Source organism: Tachyglossus aculeatus, chromosome 10, assembly GCF_015852505.1.
Source record: "Tachyglossus aculeatus isolate mTacAcu1 chromosome 10, mTacAcu1.pri, whole genome shotgun sequence".
Lineage (NCBI taxonomy): Eukaryota > Metazoa > Chordata > Mammalia > Monotremata > Tachyglossidae > Tachyglossus > Tachyglossus aculeatus.
In genome coordinates, this window is record NC_052075.1 from 21,334,261 (window position 1) to 21,352,272 (window position 18,012).

Here is an 18,012-nt window from a genome sequence, read left to right on the forward strand (position 1 = left end):
GACATGCTTTTCACTTAGTCTGTGAGCCCAATGTGGGACAGGGACTGTGCCAGAATGTATTGTATCTAGTGCTTGGTACATGGTAAGTGCTTCTTAAGAAATATCAGAATTATTACTATATTATTATTATTCTGGGCTCTGTTTCCTCACAGGATTCTAATTCCTGAAGGCCCAGTGTTAGGAGAGAATCAAGTCCACTTGCTGTACTTCGAGCAAATCTTGAGTTAGAATCCATCAGTGTCTCTCTGGTGTGGTCTAGTGGATAGAGCATGGGCCTCGGAGTCAGAAGGACCTGGGTTCTAATCCCGGCTCTGTCACTTGTAAGTTGTGTGATCATGGGCAAGTCACTTTACTTCTCTGTGCCTCAGTTACCTCATCTGTAAAATGAGGATTCAGACTGTTGAGCCCCATGTGGGACAGGGACTGTGTCCATCCTGATTAGTCTGTATCTACCCCAGCGCTTAGTACAGTGCCTGGCACATAGTAAGTGCTTAACAAATACCAAAACTATTACTATCATCTGTGCCTCTTGAACTAGTCAAACACTCCTAGTGGGGCCAGATAGGCAAGAGCTAGAGCTCCCTGCCTTCCCCGCAATCTGATTTTCATTTTAGGGGGAACATTTTCCTCCTTGGCCTCTAAACTGATCCCTCTGGACCTCACAGCAATCAGCCGCTGGATCTGATGCCAGTGGATCAGAATGGGATGGAGCTTATCTGAAGGCCAAACAGTAAATTTCTCATTTCCGTTTAGCGCTGAGGTGTCTAATTGCTCCTTAGTTTCGCCAGCCCAGTAATTCACACTGACGTGCTAAACGCAGCCACAAGTAGTTAAGCTCCCATTCAGGGGGCTCTGGTGAACAATTCTGACATCTTATTCCCCACACCGGCTCTGCAGGCTGACGGGATTCAAGCTTCTCCTCTCGAATGGGCAAGCAATCTACAGAAAATTAAGTCTGAAAAGCCATGAGAGGTTGTGGAAAGGAGTTTAAGGAAAAAAGCTATCTTGCCTGAAATTTCTCTTACTGCCACAAATTCAAGTTAGAAAATTAAAGTGTTTCCAGTTTAGGGGTTATTTATAGAGAAAGGGGATCACTTAAGAGCCCAGTGCTGGGAGGAGGGAAGCCAGGAGGGATAAATGTCCGAGTGTGTAGACATCTGACAATTAATACAATCACTGTGAAAACACCTGACTCAGAGGTAGATTGCAGGGAACACATAGATGGGTGTATATATCCCCATAAAAAATGGCTTTCAGGAATGGATTCCTTAAGTAATTTGCTCTGTTGAAAAGGATTTTTAGAGTATGTCTGCACAGCTGCTTTGATTTGGGCAAATCAAGTAAAATCTAGATGAACTAGTTGATGGAAAAGTTGTCTGTTTTGGGGTCTTGATTAATGCATTATGATATATTGGTCTCCACCTATATTGGATTGTCATTACCCTTTTCCTCTTTCTCACTGTTTATGTCCATTTCTCTTTCTGTAAATTTGTATGTAACCCCCCTCCTCTTCCAACATGCTCCTCAACTATTTTGTTCTCTCACTCTCTCTCTCTCTCTCTCTTTCCCTCCCTCTCCATCTTTATCCTATTTCCCCCACTTCCACTTTCTTTCTTCATCTCTAGGTATGTCCTCTAACTCCTCCCCTCATTCTCCTTTTCCTCCATCACTTTTTGCTTCCCTTAGCCTTTCCCTGTTCCTTTGTGCCTCTGGGTGGGTCTCCTCTCCTGCTTTTTTTTCCCCCTTTTTCAGTTTAGCCATCTTTACTTTTGTCCTACTCCCTTGGTTTTTTCTCCACTTAGGATTCTTTTCCCCTTTTCTTTTTCCAGCTGTCCTCCTCTCTTCCTTTTCTGTTGCCCAGATCATTTTTCTATAAAGCTGTTCAGTCCACTTCAGTCCTGTTCAGTGTGGTTGTCTATACACCTCTGCATAAAGCAGAAACTCCTTACCATTGGCTTTGAAGCACTGAATCAGCTTGCCCCCTCCTATCTTACTTCCCTGATTTCCTACTACAACCCAGCCCGCACACTTTGCTCCTTTAAAATGCTCCAGAAAATGGATGCGAATTGAAACTGAAAGAATTATATTTACCAACTTGAATAGTCATAATTTTTCACTGTATTTTGTACATAATATAGGGATAAACTTCCCAGAATTATGTCCTTCTGGGTCAGAACCCGGCTTGTAACTGCAGCTGAGAGGAAGAAAGAACACTGTTTCAGAAACAAGAGCTGGGAAGCTCTAAAAAACTATTAGTTAGTGTCCAGGACAGACAGCTTTAACAAAACTCTCCTTCTACTGACCTTTCCTTGGCCTAGGTGTTTCCTCTCCTTCTTTCCTCTTTTTATTATTGACTGTTTATTGAGTGCCTACTAAATGCTGATCACTTAACTCTTCCTCTAATAATGGAGGAACAAGAATGCTGCTGTTTCTGTGCACTTTGACAGAGAAAGCATCCTAGTTTCTAAATTGAGTGATTACCGAGCCAAGTTGACCCTGGATTTAAGATGGTGCCTCCTAAAATTTGATTCTTCAAAGAAAATGGAAGGGAGGGGAGAGAGAGAAAGAGGGAGAGAGGGAGAGAGAGAGAGAGAGAGAGAGAGAGAGAGAGAGAGAGAGAGAGAGAGAGAGAGAGAATGAGAGAAAGAGGAGAGAGAGGAGATGAATGGGAGATATAGTGGGGAAGTGGAAGAGAGAGATGGGAGAAGAAAGCATGCCTTAGTGGAAAGAGCGTGAGCTTGGGAGTCAGAGGATGTGGGTTCTAATCCAAGTTCTGCCATTTATCTGCTGTGAGCAAGCTATCTAACTTCTCTGTGCCTCAGTTACCTCATCTGTAAAATGGGGATAAAGACTGTGAGCCCCTTGTGGGACAACCTGATTACCTCGTAACTACCCCAGTGCTTAGAACAGTGCTTGGCACATAGTAAGTGCTTAACAAATATCATAATTATTATTGTTATTATTAAAAAGAGAGGGAAGTGAAGATGATGGAAAGAAAGGAAGGGGAGGGAAGAAGGGAGAGGGAAAAAGAATAAGAGAGAAAGGGAAAGGGAAAAAAGAGAGAAGTGAAAGGGAAGAGACCCCTAACCAGTTCCAAATGGGAGAGGCTAATGGAGAACACAGACTTATCTTCACATCAATCAATCAGTGGTATTTATTGAGCACTTACTGTGTGCACAGTGCTATTCTACATGTTTGGGAGGCTATAATATAGTAGTGTTGGTGGACATGATCCCTGCCTTCTTAGAGCTTTCAGTCTTGTGAAGGAGGCAGATATTAAAATAAATTTCAAATAGGGAAAGCAGTGGACTACAAGAATAAGTGCATGTGCGGTGGGGCTGGGAGTGGAGAGAATATCAAGATCGGAGGTAAAGACTCAAGTGCATGATCAACACAGAAAGGAGGGTGATTAAGGTGGGGAAATGAGAGGTTAGGCGGAAAAGGTTCCTTGGAGGAGATATGATTTTAGCTTTGAAGATGGAGAAAGCCTTGGTCTGTCAGATATGAAGGGGGAAGGAGTTCCAGATCGGAAGGAGGACATGAGCAAAGAGCTGGTGAGAGAGTGAAGAGATCGAGGTATAGTGAATAGGTTGGCTTTAGAGGAGCGAAGAGAGCAGACTGGGTTGTAGTGGGAGAGGAATGAAGTTAGGAAGGAGAGCACCGATTGAATGCCCTAAAGCCAGTGGTAAGGAGTTTCTGTTGGATGTGGAGGTGGATGGACAGTCATAGGAAGTTTTTGAAGAGAGGGGCAATGTTGCTGGAACATTTTTTTTTTGAAAAATGATCCCAGCAGCAGAGTGAAATATGGATTGGAGTTGGGAGGGAGGCAGGGAGGTCAGGGAGGAAGCTGATGCAGTAGTTGAGGTGGGATAAGATAAGTGGCTGGACCACTGTGGACCAATTTGGATAGATAAGAAGCCACCAATTTCCCTCCCCTAAGCTCTGTTCCCTCTTCTAGTAGCTTTTTGAAATGAAATGGCAGAGGAAAGTAAAGGAACCTGAGATGCCAGAATGTTTGAGTGCCATTGTTTCAGTTGTCTTTGGTTTTCCATTCTGATAATGCCCCCAAATACCTCATCTTGATTTGGGAGCAGTTTGGTAAGCTTCCCGTTTTTGTACCCCAAGTTCCTTGACATTAGCCAAACACAAGTGCAGGGTGGTCTTTCTAACTCTTTGATTTTTTTCCCAGGCTTGAGGAAGAGGAACAAGAATATATTTCAAGCTCATTTATTGTTACTCTGAACAAGCATTTTCACTGAAGGAACCTAACATGCTTTGTAAACCATTAAGCTGTCATTTAGTTTGGGGTCACTGTTTGGTCACAGGTGGGAAACTGAGGCATAAAGAGGTGATGTGATTTCCTAGGTCACACAAGAAGTCCCTGGGCTCCCCAGATCTCTTATTTACCCACTCCAGTTTTCTCTACAAGACTCCGCTGACTCATTTTAGCAGCTTTCAATTTAAGGGGAAACAGTTTAGCAAACTTTGCCTGTAACTTATTTTAGCCAAAGTAGCAGCCTTATTTTCCATCTCAGGGTCACACCTGGAGAGTTTCCAGTACTCTACCAGTTTTGACTATGGGAGGGAGAGCAAGCAGAGGCCTGTCCATTCCATTCCTAGCTTGGGCAGTGGTTAGCGAGTGGAAGGCAATCTGCTACAAGTCAAAACTCATCTGTGCTGGGCAGCAGCAGTGTGAGAGAGAGTCGAGGGTGGAGACTCAAGTTCATTTCACAGAAGGAGACAATGGTAAACCACTTCTGGCTTTTTACCAAGAAAACTCTATGGATACACTACTAGAACGATTGCTGATGGAGGCGGGGTGATCTGGGAGAGATGTATCCATGGCATCACTATGGGTCAGAGATGACTTGACAGCATAAGACAAGACAAGCAGCCTAATTTTGGCTGAAGAGTCCCCTTTAAGCAGAGAAACAAATGCATGCAATAGCTAGGAAAATTTGCTGTTCCTGGTGGTTTTGTTATACTGACTTCATCCAGAATATGCACATTTGTGCACATAATCTATAGAGAAAATGCATTCCATGGGGGGTGGAATAATCAATTCATTTTCCTGAGTGGGGATGGACTAAATAACTCAAGAGGGGCAGAGGATGACAGAGTCATGTCTCAGTTATGCATGGTCGACTCTAAGGGGTGAGTGTAAATTGTTTATTTCTACTTTCTTATGGTGGTGATAGTACTTGTGGTGGGAGAGGAGTTTTATTCAAAACATTTTTATGGGGCTTTCTTCCTATTTCTATTTTACTCACCAGAATTTTGGATTATTTGAGGTTATTTTTCTGTAACTGACCCATTATTTAAAATGGAAGATCACTAGATCACTTAAGAACACTTGTGAAGGTAGCTAGTGTCATCATGTTGAAAATTATTGACTGGTTCTAGTCTTCCTGGCATCTCTTAGAAAGGAATCTGTGTGCTCAATCAACTCTAAAAAGGAATAAGGGATTCTGTGACTGGTCCTGAAGAAGAGAAAGTTGAACAATGACTTATTATTTTTCCCATTTTACAGATTAGGAAACAAAAGCCTGGAGAGTGTAAGTGTCATGCTGAAGCAGCGTGGTGTAATGGATAGAGCATGGGCCTGGGAATCAGAAGGCTGTGAGTTCTAATCTTGTCTCCACCATTTGTCTGCTGTATGGCCTTGGGCAAGTCAATTCACTTCTCTGTGCTTCAAATCACCTCATTTGTAAAATGGAGATTAAGACTGTGAGCCCTATGCGAGATGGAGACTGTATCCAACCTGATTTGCTTGTACACGCACTCCCCCCCCCCCCCCCGCCCCCCAGTGCTTAGTACAGTGCCTGGAACAGAGTAAGTACTTAAAAAATACCATTATAATAATAATAATAATTATTATTAAAGGGACTCAGTAGCTTAGTCTCAGTATCAGAGCCAGGACTAGAAAACTTGATTCCTGAGCTCTCCACTCCCTTACCCACTCTCTAAGTCCAGAATGCAATATTGGGCAATGGAGAATTGAAAAAGACAATCCCAAGAGAACTATAATAATAATAATTATGGTATTTGTGAAGCACTTACTATGTGCCAAGCACTGTTTTAGGCACTGGGTTAGGTACAAGGTAATCAGGTTGTCCCACGTGGGGTCACAGTCTCCATTTTACAGATGAGGTAACTGTGGCACAGAGATGTGAAGTGACTTGCCTAAGGTCACACAGCAGACAAGTGGTGGAGCCGGGATTAGAACCCACGTCCTCTGACTCCCAAGCCCATGCTCTTTCCACTAAGCCATACAAATAGTCTCAGGTGAGACTATGGGGGAAAAATGCAGAGAACACCAAAGTCATCCTAGTCTTCGTTCTTAAACGATGGCTTGAAATGATTGCTCTAGCCTCCAAATGCTGGTTAAAACCATTGGTTCCCTTGTCTCTGGAGTCAATATTGTTTTGGAAAAATCTCTCTAGTTACCTTTTGGATTTAGGAACATGACAGCCGTGAGCCTTCCCAGGTATGGAGAAGGGGGGAAATACCCCGGGCTTTGGATTTTTCTGTTCTTCCCTCCCGGGCCCTTCGAACTGGTGTTGGATTTTCCCGCTAGATTTTTAATTAGAGGAGTCAATGCACCTGGCAGATGCCATGGCTGTGGCTTCTTCTCTTACTCTGAGTCACGTCCCCAGGTATGGTGCCTGGGAAGGGACAGGGGAAGGGAAGGGGACAGCTTAAAAGTGCTCAGTGGAGATTATTCCTGGGAAACAGGGGCTGACAGGAACCCCAATCCACAGTCTCACCAAGAGATCAATTGGGGTCCCAGGACCAAGTTATCAGCAAGGGAAATTGACACTTTTACTTCCTTGTTGCAACATTTTACCACATTGCTTTTGCAGCACTGGAAACAACTTGTTTACTCACTGGGCCATAAGATTGCTCTATCCATCCATAGCTGAGTATCTTTCTCACCGAGTATAATTGCTTAGGAGCACAGACTCTTTTCTGTTCCAAGCAACTTCCTGCCGTTTTCCCCTGGACGGATATGGGAATCACAGCTCTCCAGATTACATTTCAGCTAACGCAACAACTCCCCTGCTTCCTTCTCTGCCCCTCTTCAGTCATTCGTCAATTCAAAGAAACTGCTCTCTCCTGAGCTAAATTGAAAGCCCGAGTAAATAAACATCGGTTGGTTGCGTTTAGACCAGAAGACCAGTGTGGAATTTCCTTCGTTAAATACCCGAGAAGCAGTATGGAGTAGTGGATAGAGCACTGGACTGGAAGTCAGAAGGTCATAGGTTCTGATCCTGGCTCCGCCACTTGTCTGCTGTGTGACCTTGGGTAAGTCATTTCACTTCCCTGGGCCTCAGTTCCCTCATCTGTAAAATGGGGATTGAGACTGTGAGCCCAACATGGATCAGGGACAGCGTCCAAACCGATTTGCTTTTATTCACCCAGTGCTTAGTATAGTGCCTGGCACAGAGGTAGCGCTTAACAAATACCATAATTACTATTACTATCACCTCGGTTCTCTGACCAGGGCTTTGGCCTAAGAGGAGGCAGAACCTAGAAGGGTCACTTCGCAGAATCAAGACAGAGGATGAGGTGATTGAATAAACTTTTGAATAAACACTTCCTCGCACTTCTGGATATTGATCATAGGTAACTATGATCTATGAACTAGAGCTTGTTTGCTCTCTTTCTGGGCTAGGGGAGGTGGGCAAAAATGCTGGCAGAAAAATATGGGTCCATCCAAATTTGAAGTTTATAGTTGGAAGAATCCCAAATCATTGGAATCAAAATCCCAAGCATTCCTGGAAAGCTGAGCTCCAGATGCTGGCCTGCTGACTCCCTGACTTGAGAAGGCCCTTCTATCCTGCGCAGATGAAACTACCAGCCAAAAGGAAAGAGCCCATGAATGCAGTAGTCCCCGAGGAATCATACAGATAATTTTCTGCCTGATTTCCACATTCACCTACAGATATCTGGACCCTAGTGCATGATAGCCTGGCTGTATTTTTAAGGCTTGTACCTCAAATTACTGACATCCTGGCTGTTGTCTTCCCCAAATCAATCATAGCCCTCCCCGCCCCCCAACCTTAAAAGAAAGATCAATGGAATATTTTAGTTCACATGACCTTTGGGAGTCAGCCTCTTCTGCCGTCAAGGCGGGGAGTGGCTTGGAAAGGACAAAGATAAAAAAAAAGAAAGAAAAGGAGGCTTCAAAATAGAAAAATCAATGGAATGTTAAAAGGCTGTAACAAATGCAATATGCTAATAGAGTAATGGTGAGTTATCTTATTATTTTTTGCTTTCCTCCCCACAAGGTCTGCAAGTTCATTTGTTTGTTTTACAATTGCCTGCTCCGAACGCTGTGCCTTGATGAGGTTAAAGAGATCCGCAGAGGAAGATCCTATTGATTTTAATTACCGAGAAACAGCCCACAGGGACAAAAGGACTTTTGCTGTTTATTTAGCAATAGCTGTGCTGCAGTATTGTGTAAGGAGAGATCAAATCAGTTGCCCTCATTATTACAATAATAATAAGGCAGAAAAGGTGCTCCGGGGCTTGAGATTTCTCTCTTCTTTTAAAGGCATAACCTCCACCACTCCCCTCCTTCTCTCCCTTCCCCCTTTCCCGCCTCTCCAAAGCAGACTTGAAGAACAAGGAGCAATTACAAGTTGTCGATATTAATTCAATTAAATTCGGGTTATTTATCAGGTATTACGGAGAATGAGCCTTTTCAGTTCTAGGAAAGATGTGGAAGCAAACCACTGGCATGTCAGTTCCCATCACTGATGAATCTCTGTCCTGCTAACTGCACTGGAAAGATTTTTGCTTTCCCTGACCGGAAATGAATGTTAATTTGTTAAATGGGATAACGAGAAGACTCTGAGGAGACTCAGACAATTCCAGAAGGGCGACGAGTGACTGGATTGGCCACTGGACCCATGTGGGGTTTCGGCAGGATTGCTTAAGAGGTCAGAAGGGAGGAGCTGGGATTCGATCTGGGATGGATGATCGGGGTGAAGGAGAGAGGGCAGAGAGGGTCCAGGTCCCTACACAGTTGTCCCAGAGATGATCGTTCAGTCTTACCCACTGCTTGGGTCAGGGGGTGAGAGAGGGGACAATGTATCTTCTATGAAGAGTCTCCCCCGATCTCCTTTGCTTCCCTTTGGAGATTGGATATACCACCTGGGAAATGCAATGTGTAGGGGTCTCCGACTTTGTGCCATCCATGTCCAAGTTAATTAAATCTCTTCATAATGCAGTGAATGATGCATAATAATTCATACAGGTGGTCTGGGCAGGGGCGCCCACTCTGGAAAGAAGTAGGTAGTCAGCTAATTACCAGCCTTTCTGTGTTTTTCTTCAATAATCTTCTCCAGTGGAGAAATTCACATAGGAAATCTAGCTCAAGAATTCCTTCATTAGTAGGGTGTCATTCTGTGGACAGATACGGAGCAATTAGTGGTTTGGAAGGATCCTTTCTTGAAAAGAGATCTTGGGTAGCGGACTTCCAATCTTTTATCGCTGCATTTAATTACACTTTGAATTTTGGTCACTATTTGAAGAGTAGCCATGATTAGGTTGACTGTGGGACCGTGGTTTTGGTTGTCCCTTACTTTTTTTGTTGAAAACTGGGATGTTTTCCTTAGTTTGTAGGCCTCCCTGTTCCCACTAGGTGACCCTGAGAGCTGGGAAATGGTGGAAAGATGGAAGGGATGAGGAGAGTGGAGCAGGGTGTGGAGTGTCTCTATCAAGTACCAAGGTCTTGGGATATAGAAGGCCAAACATTGACAATGAGCAGTTAGGGGTAGATATATGATAGGACCACCCTAGTTCTAAGAGATTTATGTAAATTCAGTTCTTCTCTAGCACATGTTTTCATCGTGTGCTTTGGATGGACACTATTAGGGAATAACAAAATTTTTTTGTGCTATTTGTTAAGTGCTGACTGTGTGCCAGGCACTCTACTAAAGTCCTGGGGTAGGTACAGTAATGAGGTTGGACACATCTGTGTCCACATGGGGCTCAGTCTTAATCCCCATTTTACAGATGCAGGAACTGAGAACCAGAGAGGTGAAGTGATTCGCCCAAGGTCACACAGCAGAGAAGTGGCACAGCTGACTCCCAGGCTCGTGCTCTAAGCACTAGGACATGCTGCTTCTCAAATCAGCTTCTGATTTGAAACAAAGGAGCAAAGATTCTTCCTAAAACCCTAATTGAACTGGAAAGAAGGCATAGTCTAGCAGCACAAGTGGATCATCACCATCGGACTATAAGCTCACTATGGGCAGGAAACATGTTTGCTAATTCTGTTTTATACTCCCAAGCTCTTAGTACAGTGCTGCAAAAATAAATACCATTGATAGATGGATTGATTGATGAGCGGAAATGTCTGTGCCCATGAGTCAGGGGTGGGGGTGACTTCCTAGCTGCTCAGTTTCATGGAACGACATGAGCCATGAGACACCTCCCCCTCCCCATCCCCCCCCGCCCTACCTCCTTCCCCTCCCCACAGCACCTGTATATATGTTTGTACAGATTTATTGCTCTATTTATTTTACTTGTACATATTTACTATTATATTTATTTTATTTTGTTAATATATTTTGCTTTGTTGTCTGTCTCCCCCTTCTAGACTGTGAGCCCGTTGTTGGGTAGGGACCGTCTCTATATGTTGCCAACTTGTACTTCCCAAGCACTTAGTACAGTGCTCTGCACACAGTAAGCGCTCAATAAATACTATTGAATGAATGAATGAATGAAAGGCCCAGGTGGCCTGGGCTTTAGTCCTGTTTCTGTGAGTAGGAGAATGACTGGCGGGGCTCTGTCATCAATGGCAAAAGTTTTTCCCCAGAGAACCATCAAGGGCATTCCACAAGCCGGGGTGGGGGGGGGGGGGGACTCGACCAAGCAGGAATCTGGAGGTGGCCAAGGTGGGTGGCGAAAGAATGTGGAGGCTATCAAGGTGACTGCCTGCTGGGTTATGGGGTTACAGAGCCGCACTGGTGTTCTATATCTCAGTTTACATAGGCCAAAAATGGAACCTGCATGTAGAAAACCTTGGGGGACATTTCACAGTGTGCTGCACTCACGCCTGCCTACTCACTCTGGGCGTGGCCTAGTGGATAAAGCACAGGCCTGTGAGTCAGAAGGACCTGGTTTCTAATCCCAGCTCTGCCACTTGTCTGCTGGGTGACTTTAGGAAAGTCACTTCACTTCTCTGTGCCTCAGTTACCTCATCTGTAAAATGGGAATTAAGAGTGTGAGCCCCCGATGGAACAGGGACTGTGTTCAAGCTGATTAGCTTGTTTCTACCTCAGCACCTAGAACAGTGCTTGACACATAGTAAGAACTTAATAAATACTATCATCATTATTATCATCATCCAGGGAGAGACCAAAGCGGGAGGGATGTGGGAGGACAGACTTTTGGTTCCAGAGTCTTAGACCCAAGGCTTATCTGGTTCTTGTTCTTTACAGATCACTCTATCAACAGTCCTATTGAACTACATTCCACTTTTTTGTTTGTAGCAACTTTACGGTGCGGGATGAATATTAAAACAAAACTGAATCTTTTTATAAACTAATGTAAAATACGTAGGAATTTTAATCAAAAAATGTAAATCGTGGTGATATCTTTGAACCATTGAATCAGTGGTTCCTGTAATGTAATTTTCCCACAAGGAAAAACTGTGGCATTAGAGTAGAAAAGGATGGATTTTTTCTAAAATTGCCAGGTATAGCCTGGAGAAATCAGAGATGGTCTTGGCTAAACTAGGCTATATGGTCAGCCTATGATTGGAGGCAGGAGAGATGGGATCTGGAAGTCAGGAGTCCTGGATAATAATCCTGGTTCAGCCAATTCCCTGCTGGGAATCTAGAGAAAGTCACTGAACTTCTCAGTCCTAGGTCTTTTTTTAATCTACAAAAATGGGGCTAAAAATACTTGTTCTTTCACTCTCCCTTGGGCTGTGAGCTCCCTGTGGATTAGAGATTGTGTCCAATTTGATAAACTTGAATCTCCTCCAATGCTTAGCATAGTTCTTAGCACATAATAAACACTTAACAGACACTACAATTATTATTAATGTGAAACTGTATGGCCTAGGGGAACGAGGCTGGGCCAGGGAGTCAGAGGAACTGGGTTCTAATCCCGGCTCTGCCACTTGACTTGGGCAAGTCACTTCACTTCTCTGTGCCTCAGTTTTCTCAACTGTGAAATGGGGATTCAATACCTGTTCTCCCTCCTACATAGACTGTGAGGTCCATGTGGAACAGGGACAGTGTCCTCCTTGGTAATTTTCTATCTACCACAGCATTTAGAACAGGGCTTAACACAGAGTAAGCACTTACCAAATACCATATTATTAATCACAGCTCGGCTCCATGTGAACCCCATGAGTATATGAATCCATGAAAAGGAGCTCTTGGCTGGCTAATTCTCTCTTGGCCTAGCCCTCCTTTCCCCTTGAATTTTCTCCCCAGGGGTAATGAAAAAAATGAAATGCGTCAGATAAACAGAACAGGAATCCCCAGGAAAGGCTCAGCCAAAGTTTGCTTAGTACAGTGCTTGGCGCACAGTACACACTCAGTAAATACGATTGAACGAATGGTCAGCCCTGGCCTAATGAGGAGAGTCGCACACAGTGGAGATAAACTCGACTCTAATCCTTGCAAGCCCGGTTGTGACAAGAAGAGACTGAACACACAGAAGAGAAATGTACCGTAGCTGGACAGTAACTGGAGAGTAACTTTCTGGGCCAGGGGCATTTACACTTTATGAATTCCAAATGTGAGCTTCTAGTCACAGAGCCTAATTGCCAGGAAGCAAGAATGTTTGCAATATTATTCTTTTGGGAAGCGAAGACCTCTCATATCCTGCTAGGTGGTAAGAAGCTGATTTGTCTAAAGGAGCATTAAGTCTTTCAGCTACTGGGGCACTTACATGGTCATAGGTTAAACATTGGCCTAGGAACCTGAAAGCCAGTTGTCACTTCTCTGTGGGGATGCTTTTCCCAGGGTAACTGCTGCCCGCTTGGGTCAGATGGCTGGGCCAGAGGGTCAATTCTGGGGGGCATGGAGTCCCGTTGGTGGCTTGGGGATACTTGGTCTCTCAGGTTTGGGGTGGCCTGGGAGAACCTGCCCTATGTTGTGGACCCCTACAAGAATTCTGAGACTGTTGGCTCTGGAATCTCTGACTACCCAAGCCGTTTTGGGGCTCAGGGTCTAAGAGTACAGCTAGCAACCAGGTCCTTATTTAATAATGGCATTTATTAAGTGCTTACTTTGTACAAAGCACTGTTCTAAGTGCTGGGGAGGTTACACGGTGATCAGGTTGTCCCACAGGGCGCTCACAGTTTTAATCCCCATTTTACAGATGAGGTAGCTGAGGCACAGACAAGTTAAGTGACTTGCCCAAAGTCACACTGCTGACAATTGGCAGAGCTGGGATTTGAACCCATGACCTCTGACTCCAAAGCCCAGGCTCTTTCCACTGAGCCATTTGACCCTATTGCCAAAGGCACATAAAGAAGGGCACAAAAGGGCACAATACAATATGCTTGACAATTTAGCTATTCTCTGACAGAAGTAGGTCTGTCCCTGCTTCTGTTGGAGCATCAAGGAGCTCACTGTAGGTGGGGAGTGTGTTTACCAACTCTTATAATAATGCTGGCATTTGTTAAGCACTTACTATGTGTGAAGCACTGTCTAAGTGCTGGGGGGGGGATACAAGGTGATCAGGTTGTCCCACTTGGGGCTCACAGTCTTAATCCCCATTTTACAGATGAGGTAACTGAGGCTCAGAGAAGTTAAGTGACTTGCCCAAGGTCACACAGCAGACATGTGGTGGAGCCAGGATTAGAAACCATGACCTCTGACTCCCAAGACTGTGCACTTTCCGCTGAGACATGCTGCTTAATGTACTCTCCCAAGAGCTTAGTTCAGTGCTCTGCCCACAGTAAGAAGTCAATAAATATGATTGATTAATTGATTGAGGGGGCACAGCTGGTATGCTTCATAGGTTCAACAACCCCTGGAGCTGATTCTGGGGGTTGGGGAGGGGTTGACTCAATGCCTTGCATTACAGCTTGTCTTTCTTTTAAACAGTGCAAAGTCGATTCATAGACATGTTCTCATTTCCTTACAGTGCCCGCTTTCAACTCTAGGGACAATGACTTGTACCTGTAGAGCATGGGCCTGAGAGTCAGAAGGACCTGGGTTCTAATCCTGGTCTGCCCCTTGTCTGCTGTGTGGCCTTGGATAAGTCGCTTCACTTCTCTAGGCCTCAGTTACTTCATCTGTACAATGGGGATTGAGATTGTGAACCCCACTTGGGACAGGGACTGTGTCCAACCCGATTATCTTGTATCTAACCCAGCTCTTAGAACATTTCCTGTCACATAGTAAGGGCCTAGCAAATACCACAGTTATTATTATTATTATTGTTATAACTACCCACCTTCTGCTGTGGATGTAGGGTCCATTTCTGGTGGAAACTTAATGAACTGGACCCCTTTAACTTGGAAGGAGTGGCCAATTTCTGTCTTCCTATATATCCTCACACTCTATTTTTTCCCCTATCTGTAATTCATTCTAATGAGCATCTCTTAGAGAACAGGACCCTGGGATAGAATTTAACCACTTACAATTTCACAGCCCTCAATAAGAATGTCTTGAATTGATATAACCATTTGATTTTGCCAAAGCATTTTTACACCACAGGTCTTGTTCCTTCAATAAATACGATTGATTGATTTCAACATCCTTAGGATGTTTTGTCAGATGAGAAAGGAGACCCAGACAGGTTGGTGCTTCTTCAAGGTTTACCCCAAGTAGAGAACCCCTATCTCTTTTTTTTTTTTTTCTTCAAGACCATGCTAGCTCATGGAGTGCACTTCCAGTTTTTGGAGACTGAAGCAGAGAAGGTAGCATTTCTGTGGTACGTAACTGCCACAGCATTTATGTCAATGTCCCTACACCCTCCCCCTCTCTGGATCACACCTGCAGAGTTTCCAGTACTCTACCAGTCCCGGCTACTGGAGGGAGAGTCAAGCAGAGGCCTATTCATTCTATTCCTTGCTTGGGCAGTGGTTAGCGAGTGGAAGGCAATCAGCTACAAGTCAAAACTCACCTGTGCTGGACAGCAGCAGCAAGGGACAGAGTCAAGGGCGGCAATTGAAGTTACAGTATGGAAGAAGGCAATGGTAAGCCACTTCCATATTTTTACCAAGAAAACTCTCTGGACCCACTACCAGAACGATTGCAGATGGAGGTGGGGTGTTCTGGGAGAGATGTGTCCATGGAATCGCTATGGGTTGGAGACAACTCAACAGCATAAGACAAGACAGAATCTTACATGCTACTATTTCCTCTATCTATAATGTCTTTCTTCCCCTGAATACTGTAAGTTCCTTGTGGGCAAGATCTCTGCTTGCTGTATTGTACTTTCCCAAATGCTTAGTACAGTCATCTCTACCCAGTAAGCACTCAATAAATATCATTGGTTAATTGATCAATCGAGCACATTTTCATTTGTCACAATAGAGTACCCACAGTTTTTTCTTTCCTTATTCGGTTTAGCTGGACTGAATGGATAGGATCTAACGATGCCCACTGATCCTCCTTGAAGCAAGGGGGTGACTTCTTAAGGTCTCTTTCTGCCCTCGGATCCCCTGATGCCGCGATGTATGATTTACCTTGTGTCACAATTAGAGGACAGCAGCACGCCAACACTGCTGTGGGAAATTGATAGGCTTTTCAGGATTTATTCAATTAGATTTCGTGTGAATGGCAATTCCCAGTAGCATTTGTGGCAATTGCTTTCTCCAGTGAAAATAGAGCTACCCAGGGGGCATATTAATTTGTTTATTCTCCTGTTGAAGCCAACCCAGACTCTTTTCTAAACTCAAAATGCTATTGGTTCTAAGGCACATTTTAATTCCACTCCACACACTACGGTTCTAAAAGACTTGGGATGTGAGATTTATCCAATCCAGGCTATTTTATGGTGCCAGTAGGACCTACTCAGATACTTTTCTTGAAAAGAAAAACAAATCCCAAACCTTATTGAGTAGCTAAGATTCAGATTCCAAATATGATATCATCCCATTTTAATGAAACCTTACTCTTCAGCTTTGGAAAAGCAGTTTTTTAATCTCTAAAACTGAATTTTGAGTACATGTCTCTTTAGATCACTTACTTTTTTTTAATGTGCCTGCTAAGCTCAGTGGAAAGAGCCTGGGCTTTGGAGTCAGAGGTCATGGGTTCAAATCCCAGCTCTGCCAATTGTCAGCTGTGTGACTTTGGGCAAATCACTTAACTTTTCTGGGCCTCAGTTACCTCATCTGTAAAATGGGGATGAAGACTGTGAGCCCCCTGTGGGACAACCTGATCATCTTGTAACCTCCCAAGCGCTTAGAACAGTGCTTTGCATATAGTAATCGCTTAATAAATGCCATTGTTATTATTATTTGTTATTATTGGGTTTCTGTGTTCAGTCTGCACATAGCTTTAATTGCTTATTACCTTTTTTTAGCTAGAAGTGTTTCTTTTTAATAGCAAATCATTTCCTGTGGAACTAGAAAATAACTTTAAAAATGCAGCTGAAATTGCACTCATTGATACCCCACACCCTAGCTCCCTCCCCAGCTGCTCCAACCATAAGATTTCCCCACTTCTGGGTCTGCAAATGTTTGAAGCTGGAGCCTGGGGGTGTAGCAGGAAGGTGACAGGCCTGTGATTTTGGAGAACTGGGGTTCTATACTTAACTCTGCTGAAAAGCAATTGACAGCTCTCTCACCCTTCATATCCCAGAGTTCACCACTCTCCCTGTCTTCCAAATGCTCCTAAAATCACCACTACTCCAAGAGGCCTTCCCTGTGTAAGCCCTAACTGCCCCTACTTGCCCTTCCCTCTGGGTTGACTATAAACTTGGCTGTGTACTCCTTAAGCACTTTGATATTCACCTTCAGTCCCACGGCACTTGTACATATCCTTATACTCTATTATTTCAACTATCTGTAATTCATTTTAATGCCCATCTCTTCCCTGTAGAATGTAAGATCCTTGTGGGCAGAGATTGTGTCCTTCACCTCTATTGTATTGTATTTTCCCAAATTCTTAGTGCAGTGCTCTGCATGCAATAGGATATGATTGGTTGATTGATTGATTGAAAATAGGCAAATCCCCCGACTTCTCAGCGATCCATTTTTTTCTGATCTGTAAAATGCAGGTAATTAATTTGCAGGATCCTGTGGGGATAAAAGGAGGTTCTTGATCTTTTCATTTTTAAGACAGCAGGTATTTTCACTCTCAGGGGGAAAGCTCTATGACTGGTTGCCAGCTGTAATTAGGATCCCTATTTTGCTGCTTGGCACATACTCACGCACGTACACACACGTTTAATGCCAGAGGTTGGAAGTTGCTCCCATTTTTCCCCTCTCACAGTTCAGCTGTCTCAGAAATCTTCTAACTCACAAGTTGGATGCGCCCTACAATCTCCACTCCCCACCCTGGTCAGATACCATGTCTAACCGAATGAAATTGACCTGTTTAAGGTCTCTTCACTCCAGCTAAATTATTTGATCATAGCCACAGACATCTGTTTAGGCCAGTAATTGGTTGTTTATAAGAGCAGCTGGTTGGTCTCCTTCACTGCAGTGGCAGCAGCAAGCAGCAAGAGCAAGACAATAAAAAGGCGAAGGATGAGCAAGGAGGGCATGTAGAGCAGTCTTGACAGACCACTGCTTGCCGTAGATAAGCAATGCAGATTAGTTCTCGCACTCTATCTCACGGCTGGGGTCTCCTAATCCCCTTTCCCACTCATTCACAGCCAGGGTGCCTGCAGAAAGTTATACAGGAGGGATTCAGGCCCTCGGCCCTGTCTTCCACAAATCTCCCAATACAGTTGCTGGAATCTGGTAGATTTCACCGTACAATTAGTTTTAAATGTCAATTTCATGGCAGCTCACGAGATGGAAAATAAAGAATAGTAGGTAAAGGTGCCCATTGCAAACTGGATTATTTGGAGCGCGAAGAT

General features: G+C 44.1%; 1 non-coding gene across 1 annotated transcript; it reads left to right on the forward strand.

The window, feature by feature from the left end:
• Positions 1 to 4,525: 4,525 nt before the first annotated feature.
• Positions 4,526 to 4,662, forward strand: LOC119933756. Its single transcript, XR_005452629.1, has one exon. It is a non-coding gene; the product is annotated as a small nucleolar RNA SNORA7 (small nucleolar RNA).
• The last annotated feature ends 13,350 nt before the right edge of the window (positions 4,663 to 18,012 follow it).